The following is a 12,500-nucleotide window of genomic DNA, read 5'->3' on the forward strand; positions in this document are numbered from 1 at the left end:
ACCAGGTGCTGTAAGCCTTTTGGTGCTGCTGCCTTTAAAATATTTCACATTGAGGGACACAACAAAGTGTCCCTCAACGTTTTGCCCCCACAAAGAAGCACGCTTAACCCGACGACGAAGCACGACTAACCCTACGGAGAAGCACGGGAGACCGCCTGGGAATACCAGGTGCTGTAAGCCTTTTGGTGCTGCTGCCTTTAAAATATTTCACATTGAGGGACACAACTAAGTGTCCCTCAATGTTTTACCCCCACAAAGAAGCATGCTTAACCCTACGGAGAAGCACGACTAACCCTACGGAGAAGCACGGCTAACTCTACGGAGAAGCACGGGAGACCGCCTGGGAATACCAGGTGCTGTAAGCCTTTTGGTGCTGCTGCCTTTAAAATATTTCACATTGAGGGACACAACAAAGTGTCCCTCAACGTTTTGCCCCCACAAAGAAGCACGCTTAACCCGACGAAGAAGCACGCTTAACCCTACGGAGAAGCACGGCTAACCCTACAGAGGTGTAATCAAAGCAAAAAGAAACAAAGTGCCAACTGGATGTGCTGCTTTACGAAAAGCTGTAGCTGGCAGTACTTTGTGGCTTACGGCCACACTACCTTGAGAACGCCCGATCTCGTCTGATCTCGGAGGCTAAGCAGGGTCGGGCCTGGTTAGTACTTGGATGGGAGACCGCCTGGGAATACCAGGTGCTGTAAGCCTTTTGGTACTGCTATCTTTAAAATATTTCACATTGAGGGACACAACTAAGTGTCCCTCAATGTTTTGCCCCCACAAAGAAGCACGCTTAACCCTACGAAGAAGCACGACTAACCCTACGGAGAAGCACGGGAGACCGCCTGGGAATACCAGGTGCTGCAAGCCTTTTGGTGCTGCTGCCTTTAAAATATTTCACATTGAGGGACACAACTAAGTGTCCCTCAATGTTTTACCCCCACAAAGAAGCATGCTTAACCCTACGGAGAAGCACGACTAACCCTACGGAGAAGCACGGCTAACTCTACGGAGAAGCACGGGAGATCGCCTGGGAATACCAGGTGCTGTAACCCTTTTGGTGCTGCTGTCTTTAAAATATTTCACATTGAGGGACACAACTAAGTGTCCCTCAATGTTTTGCCCCCACAAAGAAGCATGCTTAAACCTACGGAGAAGCACGACTAACCCTACGGAGAAGCACGACTAAACCTACGGAGAAGCACGGGAGACCGCCTGGGAACACCAGGTGCTGTAAGCCTTTTGGAGCTGCTGTCTTTAAAATATTTCACATTGAGGGACACAACTAAGTGTCCCTCAATGTTTTACCCCCACAAAGAAGCATGCTTAACCCTACGGAGAAGCACGGCTAACTCTACGGAGAAGTACGGCTAACCCTACAGAGGTGTAATCAAAGCAAAAAGAAACAAAGTGGCAACTGGCTTTGCTGCTTTACGAAAAGCTGTTCCTGTTAGCACATTGTGGCTTACGGCCACACTACCTTGTGAACGCCCGATCTCGTCTGATCTCGGAAGCTAACCAGGGTCGGGCCTGGTTAGTACTTGGATGGGAGACCGCCTGGGAATACTAGGTGCTGTAAGCCTTTTAGTGCTGCTGTCTTTAAAATATTTCACATTGAGGGACACAACTAAGTGTCCCTCAATGTTTTGCCCCCACAAAGAAGCACGCTTAACCCTACGAAGAAGCACGACTAACCCTACGGAGAAGCACGGCTAACCCTACAGAGGTGTAATCAAAGCAAAAAGAAACAAAGTGCCAACTGGATGTGCTGCTTTACGAAAAGCTGTAGCTGGCAGTACTTTGTGGCTTACGGCCACACTACCTTGAGAACGCCCGATCTCGTCTGATCTCGGAGGCTAAGCAGGGTCGGGCCTGGTTAGTACTTGGATGGGAGACCGCCTGGGAATACCAGGTGCTGTAAGCCTTTTGGTACTGCTATCTTTAAAATATTTCACATTGAGGGACACAACTAAGTGTCCCTCAATGTTTTGCCCCCACAAAGAAGCACGCTTAACCCTACGAAGAAGCACGACTAACCCTACGGAGAAGCACGGGAGACCGCCTGGGAATACCAGGTGCTGCAAGCCTTTTGGTGCTGCTGCCTTTAAAATATTTCACATTGAGGGACACAACTAAGTGTCCCTCAATGTTTTACCCCCACAAAGAAGCATGCTTAACCCTACGGAGAAGCACGACTAACCCTACGGAGAAGCACGGCTAACTCTACGGAGAAGCACGGGAGATCGCCTGGGAATACCAGGTGCTGTAACCCTTTTGGTGCTGCTGTCTTTAAAATATTTCACATTGAGGGACACAACTAAGTGTCCCTCAATGTTTTGCCCCCACAAAGAAGCATGCTTAAACCTACGGAGAAGCACGACTAACCCTACGGAGAAGCACGACTAAACCTATGGAGAAGCACGGGAGACCGCCTGGGAATACCAGGTGCTGTAAGCCTTTTGGTGCTGCTGCCTTTAAAATATTTCACATTGAGGGACACAACAAAGTGTCCCTCAACGTTTTGCCCCCACAAAGAAGCACGCTTAACCCGACGAAGAAGCACGCTTAACCCTACGGAGAAGCACGGCTAACCCTACAGAGGTGTAATCAAAGCAAAAAGAAACAGAGTGCCAACTGGATGTGCTGCTTTACGAAAAGCTGTAGCTGGCAGTACTTTGTGGCTTACGGCCACACTACCTTGAGAACGCCCGATCTCGTCTGATCTCGGAAGCTAAGCAGGGTCGGGCCTGGTTAGTACTTGGATGGGAGACCGCCTGGGAATACCAGGTGCTGTAAGCCTTTTGGTACTGCTATCTTTAAAATATTTCACATTGAGGGACACAACTAAGTGTCCCTCAATGTTTTGCCCCCACAAAGAAGCACGCTTAACCCTACGAAGAAGCACGACTAACCCTACGGAGAAGCACGGGAGACCGCCTGGGAATACCAGGTGCTGTAAGCCTTTTGGTGCTGCTGCCTTTAAAATATTTCACATTGAGGGACACAACTAAGTGTCCCTCAATGTTTTACCCCCACAAAGAAGCATGCTTAACCCTACGGAGAAGCACGACTAACCCTACGGAGAAGCACGGCTAACTCTACGGAGAAGCACGGGAGATCGCCTGGGAATACCAGGTGCTGTAACCCTTTTGGTGCTGCTGCCTTTAAAATATTTCACATTGAGGGACACAACTAAGTGTCCCTCAATGTTTTACCCCCACAAAGAAGCATGCTTAACCCTACGGAGAAGCACGGCTAACTCTACGGAGAAGTACGGCTAACCCTACAGAGGTGTAATCAAAGCAAAAAGAAACAAAGTGGCAACTGGCTTTGCTGCTTTACGAAAAGTTGTTCCTGTTAGCACATTGTGGCTTACGGCCACACTACCTTGTGAACGCCCGATCTCGTCTGATCTCGGAAGCTAACCAGGGTCGGGCCTGGTTAGTACTTGGATGGGAGACCGCCTGGGAATACTAGGTGCTGTAAGCCTTTTAGTGCTGCTGTCTTTAAAATATTTCACATTGAGGGACACAACTAAGTGTCCCTCAATGTTTTACCCCCACAAAGAAGCACGCTTAACCCTACATAGAAGCATGACTAACCCTACGGAGAAGCACGCGAGACCGCCTGGGAATACCAGGTGCTGTAAGCCTTTTGGTGCTGCTGCCTTTAAAATATTTCACATTGAGGGACACAACTAAGTGTCCCTCAATGTTTTACCCCCACAAAGAAGCATGCTTAACCCTACGGAGAAGCACGACTAACCCTACGGAGAAGCACGGGAGACCGCCTGGGAATACCAGGTGCTGTAAGCCTTTTGGTGCTGCTGCCTTTAAAATATTTCACATTGAGGGACACAACTAAGTGTCCCTCAATGTTTTACCCCCACAAAGAAGCACGCTTAACCCTACGAAGAAGCACGACTAACCCTACGGAGAAGCACGGGAGACCGCCTGGGAATACCAGGTGCTGTAAGCCTTTTGGTGCTGCTGCCTTTAAAATATTTCACATTGAGGGACACAACAAAGTGTCCCTCAACGTTTTGCCCCCACAAAGAAGCACGCTTAACCCTACGAAGAAGCACGACTAACCCTACGGAGAAGCACGGGAGACCGCCTGGGAATACCAGGTGCTGTAAGCCTTTTGGTGCTGCTGCCTTTAAATTATTTCACATTGAGGGACACAACAAAGTGTCCCTCAACGTTTTGCCCCCACAAAGAAGCACGCTTAACCCGACGACGAAGCACGACTAACCCTACGGAGAAGCACGGGAGACCGCCTGGGAATACCAGGTGCTGTAAGCCTTTTGGTGCTGCTGCCTTTAAAATATTTCACATTGAGGGACACAATTAAGTGTCCCTCAATGTTTTACCCCCACAAAGAAGCATGCTTAACCCTACGGAGAAGCACGACTAACCCTACGGAGAAGCACGGCTAACTCTACGGAGAAGCACGGGAGACCGCCTGGGAATACCAGGTGCTGTAAGCCTTTTGGTGCTGCTGCCTTTAAAATATTTCACATTGAGGGACACAACAAAGTGTCCCTCAACGTTTTGCCCCCACAAAGAAGCACGCTTAACCCGACGAAGAAGCACGCTTAACCCTACGGAGAAGCACGGCTAACCCTACAGAGGTGTAATCAAAGTAAAAAGAAACAAAGTGCCAACTGGATGTGCTGCTTTACGAAAAGCTGTAGCTGGCAGTACTTTGTGGCTTACGGCCACACTACCTTGAGAACGTCTGATCTCGGGAGCTAAGCAGGGTCGGGCCTGGTTAGTACTTGGATGGGAGACCGCCTGGGAATACCAGGTGCTGTAAGCCTTTTGGTGCTGCTGCCTTTAAAATATTTCACATTGAGGGACACAACAAAGTGTCCCTCAACGTTTTGCCCCCACAAAGAAGCACGCTTAACCCTACGAAGAAGCACGACTAACCCTACGGAGAAGCACGGGAGACCGCCTGGGAATACCAGGTGCTGTAAGCCTTTTGGTGCTGCTGCCTTTAAAATATTTCACATTGAGGGACACAACAAAGTGTCCCTCAACGTTTTGCCCCCACAAAGAAGCACGCTTAACCCGACGAAGAAGCACGCTTAACCCTACGGAGAAGCACGGCTAACCCTACAGAGGTGTAATCAAAGCAAAAAGAAACAAAGTGCCAACTGGATGTGCTGCTTTACGAAAAGCTGTTCCTGTTAGCACATTGTGGCTTACGGCCACACTACCTTGAGAACGCCCACTCTGCGTTAGTCAGCTGTTTGTTTGCACAGCGGTAGGGGTAACATTTTTTTTGCAGCTCTGTTTTTTCGTTCTTTTTTGGATTTTGGAACCTTTTTTGGTGTTTTTTTTTATTTTGTAGAATTACCTCCCCACAGTTTTCTACTGTTGGGGAGGGGTTTTCTCCTTTTTGTAATGGAGTTGTCAAAGAACAAGCGGACGGATCCCTCGGTTTTGGACAATTTGGAAAGGAACACGGAAACAAGCTTCGAACAAGTGAAAATGACTGGAGTATTTGAAAAAGAAAACACGGTCCAGATTGAAGTTGTGGGAGACGAAAAGATTTCAGTGCTAGACCTGATGAAAAACATACGCTTTCTGTGTGGAGGTTTATTAGCATGTCGAGTATTATCGGACAAGAAATTTGAAATCACATTAAGCAATGAAAAAGCAAAAAAGAGACTTTTGGACGGATTCAAGATGGGATCATCTACAATACACGCCAAAGAACTTATAAATGATGAACTGGTGGTCTCCTTCTTAACGTTACCAGCTTACATCACAGACGAGGAGATTTTAAGCAAGTTACATACTTGGGGAGTTAAAGCAGTGTCAGAAATCAAGCGTCGGGTGTGGCCGGGAACGAAGATTGCCGATGGAACACGGTTTGTAAAAGTCAAATTTACTGAAACTGTACAGTCTCTGCCTTATTCTGCCAGATTTAACACAGCTCTTGGTCCAGAATATTTCAGAGTTATTCATGATAGACAGGTTAAAGTTTGCAGGATATGTTTACAACCGGGCCACATTGTCAGGGACTGTCCTGATTTTTGCTGTCATTTCTGCGGAGTCCAGGGGCATTATGTGAGAGAATGCTCGGAAAAAAAACAGGAAAAGAAATGTCAAATCTGCCAAAATCAAATAGATAAATGCATTTGCAACTTAAGTGAATCTGATGATCAAGACCAGGGTCTGACAGCGGACTTCAAGGAAGCTGATACGCAGAGCGGAGAGGAAAGCGAAATGGAGGGGGAAGTGGAAGAGAATGAGCAGGTGGAGGGAGGTGAGGAAGAGCTGAGCGAGTGCATGCCAAGTGCTGAGTGGTCTGTGGCCAGAGCGCCGGCCGCAGAGGTGTCCGGTGCGCTGGCTATGGGCGAAGTATCCAAAAACGGTAAAAACACAGTCGAAGAGGAGCGGGAAGAAGTCGCTGCGCCTCTTCCCCCTGTAGCCGAAGGAAACTCGCAGCTTCTATCGCCGACCCATCTGCCGTCTTTTCGGACCCCGCTGAGCGCTTTGCCGCGAACGCTCAAAATAGTGGACTATGTAGAGTCGGATCCTGATCTTGATCTTACAAAAATAATACAAACTAGGAAAAGACTGGCAAGCCTAGCAACAAAACCCAAAAGAAAAGTAAAAAAATGACTATGGCAACTTTTTTCCACTTAACACTAATGCTCCTTCTCTCGCTTAATGCCCGTGGGCTCAACAGGGAAGAAAAGGTGAACGCAGTCATTTTTCAATCGCATTTCGATATACTCTGTCTACAAGAAACAAAGTGGGATATTTCAAAAGAAAAAGAGATGTCACATAAATGGAAAGGGAAAATGTTTTCATCTACATCAAGTACTCAAGCGGGTGGGGTTGCCATTTTTATGAGGGAGGGTCTGTTTAACAATTGTCATTTAATTCATAAAGATAAGCAGGGTAAACTTATCATAATAGATTTCTTTTACAATAATAAATCATGTAGGTTAATTAATATTCATGCACCAAACATAGATACACACAGGAAAAAGTTCTTTATTGGTTTAAGACAATGGATAGTTACAAATTGTATCATAATAGGAGACTTTAACATAACACTAACAAAATCTGACGTTTCAAATAACTGCACATTTTCTGAGGATTATAGCAGGAACACACTTTTTGACATTATTACACAAAATAGTTTGATAGATATTTGGAGACTTTTTCACCCAGGTAAAAAACAATTTACCAGAAAACAGGTCATTTTAGGAAAACTGAAACAATCACGACTTGATTTGTGCCTGATCTCGTCTTCTCTTGTCCCCGAGGTGTCATCCTGTCTCATCCGGGACAACGTCTGGAGTGACCATTCCTTCCTGCAGGTTGAGATGGGAAGAGGCATCAGAAATGGGGGTCTCTGGTGTCTGAATGCTGCTCTTCTTCAGGATGAGGCTTACAGAGGTGAGATTGGCATCCTGCTGCAGACCCTGAGTGGGGAAATGGATCACACTGACAACCTGCTAGAGTGGTGGGATCAGGCCAAACAAAGAGTCAAAAACCTTTCCATAAAATATAGCAGACAGAAAAAACGGAGAGAACTCCATAATGAATGCATTTTAAGAAGAAAGTTAAATAGTGAATTAGATCATTTAGAAAATGACCAAAGCAGAGACATAACAGATTATTTGATAATAAAAAAACAACTAGAGCAAATAGAAATAAATAAATGTAAAGGAGCCATTATTCGCAGCAAAGCAAAATATTTAACAGAAGGAGAAAAATCTACAGCTTTCTTTCTGGCTCAAGAGAAACGCAAACAAGCTAACGCAACAATAAATGAATTGCTAAATGAGAAGGGAGAAAAGGTGTCAGACATAACAAGTATTTTAGAAACGGTTCAGACTTTTTATTCACATCTTTTTACAAGTGAAAACATTTCTACCAATAAAATAAATCAGGTTGTCGGTGTGATCGATTCCTCACTCTCTCGGGAAGACAGTCTCTGTTGTGATGCTCCATTGACAGAGGAAGAAATTAAACACGTTATCAACTCATTGAATAATAATAAAAGTCCTGGACATGATGGCATTACTTCTGAATTTTATAAACAGTTCAAAGATCCAATAAGTAAAATACTATTGCGGGTTTTTTCTGTCATGGAGCAAACAGGGTGCACGCCCAGGACCTTCGCCCAAGGAGTCATAACCATTCTTTACAAAAACAAGGGTGACAGGAATAACTTGGAAAACTACAGACCCATTAGTTTATTAAATACAGATTACAAAATATATTCCAAAATACTAGCAAACAGGTTAAAATCAGTAATAGGCACTTTAATCAGTTCATCGCAAGCTTACGGTATTCCTCAAAGAAACATTTCAGATACAGTGTTATCAATAAATCATACTATCCAGTCCATGGTCAGTTCACAAGGCATATTTCTAAATATAGATTTTAGTAAAGCTTTTGATAGGGTGGAACATAACTTCTTATGGGCAGTTTTAAATAAATTTGGATTTGGTCAATCATTTATCAGCAAGTTACAGTTATTATATTCAAAAGCAGAAAGTAAGGTCAAATGCAATGGTCATTTCACAGATTATTTCCGTTTACATAGGTCAGTCAGACAGGGGTGTCCTCTGTCCTCCCTGCTCTACAGCCTGGTGGCTGAGCCCCTCGCCATCCTGATTAGACAGGACAAAAATATTCAAGGAATAAAATCACCACAGGGCAATGACAGTAAAATATTTCAGTTTGCAGACGACACTTCAATAACAGTCAAAGATGAAAACAGTTTAGAATTGGTTATGAAACATCTACAAACGTACGGTTCAGCTTCAGGAGCAAAAATTAATACAACCAAATCTGAGATAATGTATTGTGGTGGGGCGGCTCGGACATCGGGAAGGTGGAAGTTCAGGGAGGTGGAGGACACAGTCAAGGTCCTGGGCGTGTACCTTGGTAAGCAGTGGAGAGCGGCGAGAGACGAGACCTGGAAAAACATCATAAACAAAATACAAAAACAGCTCAATCTCTGGAATCAAAGGAAATTAACCATCAAAGGGAAAGTAGTTATAATAAACAGTTTAATCATCTCTAAAATCATTTATCCACTCAGTGTTTATGATCTCCCAAAACAAGTACTCAACAGATTTAACAGTCAAATCTCTTTGTTCATCTGGAAAAGCAGAAGCAATTTAGTCAGCCATAAAACAATGATTGCTCCGCCTAAAGAAGGAGGACTCAAATTAGTTGACATTCAATCAAAAAAAACAAGCAATACGAATAAAACTTATCACCAGGCTCTTAACTTCTCCTATCAAGCACATTTGGCATGACTATTTTCTATCCGGTCTCAACTCATTTGGTACAAAAAACATTTATAATCTATGTTCAATTTCTGATCCAACACTAATACAGTCTAACGACTTATTCACAGAATGTCTTGAAGCCTGGAACAAAATTAGGTTTCAACTCATCACGCATGTCAAGTACAGGTCTTGTCTCTCGCTGCCGATTTTCAACAACCCTGAGGTGGTCTGTGAGGGCAGGATGCTAAGTCTCCCGTCCTGGAGGAGAGCCGGTATTCACACCTTTGGGCAGGTTCTGAATGATCGGGGATCAGTGGATATCAATAAAATACTCAACCTTTTCAGATTATCTAGAACGCCTTATAAAAAACATATCTTAGTTAAACATGCTAAAAAGATCCAGGCCGCTTTGCCTTTCCACTGCTCCTCGATCATTGGCAGGAGAAGACGACATCAGGAGATGCAGGATGACGTCCCGACTTTCCTTCTATCAATTGGTGATAAGAAAACAAACATCAGTTTAGTGACAACAAAAAAATGGTACCGTTTATTAGTTTCACACATTAGCAAAGAACCCACAGCTCATAAGCAATGGGCAAAAATATTTCCCAGTATACCGGTTTACAACATTTGGTCAAACACACAGCTCAAATTTAGTCATCAACAAGCCAACAACACCGATTTTCTGTTAAGGCACAGAAGAATTTTTACGGGCGTCATCCTGCACCAGATAAACAAGGAGAAGTATGGCAGAGACTGTACAGTTTGTCTTTCAGACCCCGAGACTTTAGAGCACCTGTTCCTCCACTGTCCCGGCTGCACCCTCTTCTGGAACAAGATCCATCAAATCATCAACAACATCTCTACATCGGACGACAACAACTGGGACTCAATCAGACTTTTTGGAATCGCATCTTCTCTCGGACATCTAACAAAGACACAATTTAATCTCTGTAACATCATTCTTTCCCTGGCCAGGCACACCATCTACATTTCCAGAAATCTTCAACTCTATGATAACAAGAAAGTGGACCGTTGGAAGCTTTTTTCAGGACTATTGCAAAATCATCTTAAAACAGTAAATAGCATCAGCAAGGGACTTTGTGAAAATATGTTTGGGCCTCTTAAAAAATGTGTTTATTTTCAAGGATGGTCTTTTTGAACTTTTGTTGTTTAGTATATTACAATTAATGATTGTATTCTTTTATTTTATTTGCGTATGTTTTGTTTAAAAATGAGATTTGTGCATATGTTTTTTTTTACTTTGTTTTGTCGTAAACAATTATATTTTAATTCAAATTTTATTTTGCATTAATTTAATTCTATTGATTTCTTTTTTTTTCACATTAATGATTGAAATCTGTTTTATTTTTTAGTAATTTAAAATTTTTGTTATTCATTTTGTTCACTGTAAATAATTGTAAAAAAAATTTTTTTTTACTTTTGAATTTTTTCATAAACAAAAGGACAAAAAAAAAAAAAAAAAGAACGCCCGATCTCGTCTGATCTCGGAAGCTAAGCAGGGTCGGGCCTGGTTAGTACTTGGATGGGAGACCGCCTGGGAATACCAGGTGCTGTAAGCCTTTTGGTGCTGCTGTCTTTAAAATATTTCACATTGAGGGAAACAACTAAGTGTCCCTCAATGTTTTGCCCCCACAAAGAAGCACGCTTAACCCTACATAGAAGCATGACTAACCCTACGGAGAAGCACGCGAGACCGCCTGGGAATACCAGGTGCTGTAAGCCTTTTGGTGCTGCTGCCTTTAAAATATTTCACATTGAGGGACACAACTAAGTGTCCCTCAATGTTTTACCCCCACAAAGAAGCATGCTTAACCCTACGGAGAAGAACGGCTAACTCTACGGAGAAGTACGGCTAACCCTACAGAGGTGTAAACAAAGCAAAAAGAAACAAAGTGGCAACTGGCTTTGCTGCTTTACGAAAAGCTGTTCCTGTTAGCACATTGTGGCTTACGGCCACACTACCTTGAGAACGCCCGATCTTGTCTGATCTCGGAAGCTAAGCAGGGTTGGGCCTGGTTAGTACTTGGATGGGAGACCGCCTGGGAATACCAGGTGCTGTAAGCCTTTTGGTGCTGCTGTCTTTAAAATATTTCACATTGAGGGAAACAACTAAGTGTCCCTCAATGTTTTGCCCCCACAAAGAAGCACGCTTAACCCTACATAGAAGCATGACTAACCCTACGGAGAAGCACGCGAGACCGCCTGGGAATACCAGGTGCTGTAAGCCTTTTGGTACTGCTATCTTTAAAATATTTCACATTGATTGACACAACTAAGTGTCCCTCAATGTTTTGCCCCCACAAAGAAGCATGCTTAACCCTACGGAGAAGCACGACTAACCCTACGGAGAAGCACGGGAGACCGCCTGGGAATACCAGGGGCTGTAAGCCTTTTGGTGCTGCTGCCTTTAAAATATTTCACATTGAGGGACACAACTAAGTGTCCCTCAATGTTTTACCCCCACAAAGAAGCATGCTTAACCCTACGGAGAAGCACGGTTACCTCTACGGAGAAGCACGGCTAACTCTACGGAGAAGTACGGCTAACCCTACAGAGGTGTAATCAAAGCAAAAAGAAACAAAGTGTCAACTGGCTTTGCTGCCTTATGAAAAGCTGTTCCTGTTAGCACATTGTGGCTTACGGCCACACTACCTTGAGAACGCCCGATCTCGTCTGATCTCGGAAGCTAAGCAGGGTCGGGCCTGGTTAGTACTTGGATGGGAGACCGCCTGGGAATACCAGGTGCTGTAAGCCTTTTGGTGCTGCTGCCTTTAAAATATTTCACATTGAGGGACACAACTAAGTGTCCCTCAATGTTTTACCCCACAAAGAAGCAGGCTTAACCCTACATAGAAGCATGACTAACCCTACGGAGAAGCACGCGAGACCGCCTGGGAATACCAGGTGCTGTAAGCCTTTTGGTGCTGCTGCCTTTAAAATATTTCACATTGAGGGACACAACTAAGTGTCCCTCAATGTTTTACCCCCACAAAGAAGCATGCTTAACCCTACGGAGAAGCACGACTAACCCTACGGAGAAGCACGACTAAACCTACGGAGAAGCACGGGAGACCGCCTGGGAACACCAGGTGCTGTAAGCCTTTTGGTGCTGCTGTCTTTAAAATATTTCACATTGAGGGACACAACTAAGTGTCCCTCAATGTTTTACCCCCACAAAGAAGCACGCTTAACCCTACATGGA

General features: G+C 44.3%; 7 non-coding genes and 1 pseudogene across 7 annotated transcripts; all 8 read left to right on the top strand.

Moving 5' to 3' along the window:
* The first annotated feature begins 588 nt into the window (after positions 1-588).
* LOC116712818 (5S ribosomal RNA) lies at positions 589-707 on the top strand. The gene has a single exon (XR_004337687.1). It is a non-coding gene; the product is annotated as a 5S ribosomal RNA (ribosomal RNA).
* A 756-nt stretch (positions 708-1,463) lies between these two features.
* On the top strand, positions 1,464-1,582 carry LOC116712967 (5S ribosomal RNA). Its single transcript, XR_004337739.1, has one exon. It is a non-coding gene; the product is annotated as a 5S ribosomal RNA (ribosomal RNA).
* Positions 1,583-1,805: 223 nt separating this feature from the next.
* LOC116712824 (5S ribosomal RNA) lies at positions 1,806-1,924 on the top strand. The gene has a single exon (XR_004337689.1). It is a non-coding gene; the product is annotated as a 5S ribosomal RNA (ribosomal RNA).
* A 756-nt stretch (positions 1,925-2,680) lies between these two features.
* Positions 2,681-2,799, top strand: LOC116712124 (5S ribosomal RNA). The gene has a single exon (XR_004337439.1). It is a non-coding gene; the product is annotated as a 5S ribosomal RNA (ribosomal RNA).
* Positions 2,800-3,370: 571 nt separating this feature from the next.
* On the top strand, positions 3,371-3,489 carry LOC116712971 (5S ribosomal RNA). Its single transcript, XR_004337740.1, has one exon. It is a non-coding gene; the product is annotated as a 5S ribosomal RNA (ribosomal RNA).
* Positions 3,490-4,712: 1,223 nt separating this feature from the next.
* On the top strand, positions 4,713-4,821 carry LOC116713093 (uncharacterized; annotated as a pseudogene).
* Positions 4,822-11,243: 6,422 nt separating this feature from the next.
* LOC116712771 (5S ribosomal RNA) lies at positions 11,244-11,362 on the top strand. The gene has a single exon (XR_004337666.1). It is a non-coding gene; the product is annotated as a 5S ribosomal RNA (ribosomal RNA).
* Positions 11,363-11,933: 571 nt separating this feature from the next.
* Positions 11,934-12,052, top strand: LOC116712131 (5S ribosomal RNA). Its single transcript, XR_004337440.1, has one exon. It is a non-coding gene; the product is annotated as a 5S ribosomal RNA (ribosomal RNA).
* The last annotated feature ends 448 nt before the right edge of the window (positions 12,053-12,500 follow it).

This window comes from Xiphophorus hellerii, chromosome 2, assembly GCF_003331165.1.
Source record: "Xiphophorus hellerii strain 12219 chromosome 2, Xiphophorus_hellerii-4.1, whole genome shotgun sequence".
In the NCBI taxonomy this organism is placed as follows: domain Eukaryota; kingdom Metazoa; phylum Chordata; class Actinopteri; order Cyprinodontiformes; family Poeciliidae; genus Xiphophorus; species Xiphophorus hellerii.